At 42.3% G+C, this 695-nt stretch overlaps 1 non-coding gene across 1 annotated transcript; it reads right to left on the bottom strand.

The window, feature by feature from the left end:
• Positions 1 to 518: 518 nt before the first annotated feature.
• Positions 519 to 638, bottom strand: LOC115868994. Its single transcript, XR_004045923.1, has one exon. It is a non-coding gene; the product is annotated as a small nucleolar RNA SNORA61 (small nucleolar RNA).
• Between the last annotated feature and the right edge of the window lie 57 nt (positions 639 to 695).

Genomic DNA, 695 nt, shown 5'->3' with positions numbered 1-695 from the left:
ACCATTGTCCATCGTGCTTGTGGTAGATACATGGTTTCATGTCAACTTGAAGAAATGTAAAAATGTACAGGTGCTTTTCAACATGTGGATCAGGTGCCTCCTTGTGGGTGTGGTCTTCCCCTTAGGAGGACCCTGGGGAACCTCCTCTTCTCTCTCTGCCTTCACCTTCCTGCTGGCGGACCCTGGTTGCCGCCACAGCCACCATCATTGGATCCACATTCCTTTGCACCCACTGACCTGTGATCTTCCTACGTTCAGCCTCATTGCATGTGGCTGAAGAGCGACTAATGGGCTAGGATAGGGCTTCTGGACTTGAATTGGACTGACTGGGATGTTTTCTTGATATATAGCTACTTCTTGACATAAAGCTCTTTCTTAGAAGTATATGAGTATAACTGGATTTGTTTTTTTAGTCAACTCAGCCTAATATGGTGTTGACATGCCTTGAAGATGATTGGTTTCTTATGTTTTCTCTGAGTTTTTAGCTTTTTTAGCTAGGAGAGTAAATATGGTGCTTGTTGTATTTGAAACTAGCTTGTGTGTCATAAAACAATTTAAGTCAGTTTCTATTTAACTTTTCCTCCTTTTATAACCACTCAGATCAGTGTTTAGTCTGATGGGCAAGGAATGTGGAGAACATAGTCCTGGTTATTCCATCTTGCCTAGAAGTGGAGTTTTGCCACCCCAAATTTAAT

The sequence above is a fragment of the Echinops telfairi genome, unplaced genomic scaffold, assembly GCF_000313985.2.
Source record: "Echinops telfairi isolate 266 unplaced genomic scaffold, ASM31398v2 ScPeMD7_1;HRSCAF=3_0, whole genome shotgun sequence".
NCBI lineage: Eukaryota > Metazoa > Chordata > Mammalia > Afrosoricida > Tenrecidae > Echinops > Echinops telfairi.
Note: the sequence above shows the minus strand (reverse complement) of the source record. Positions and strands in the feature narration are given on the sequence as shown.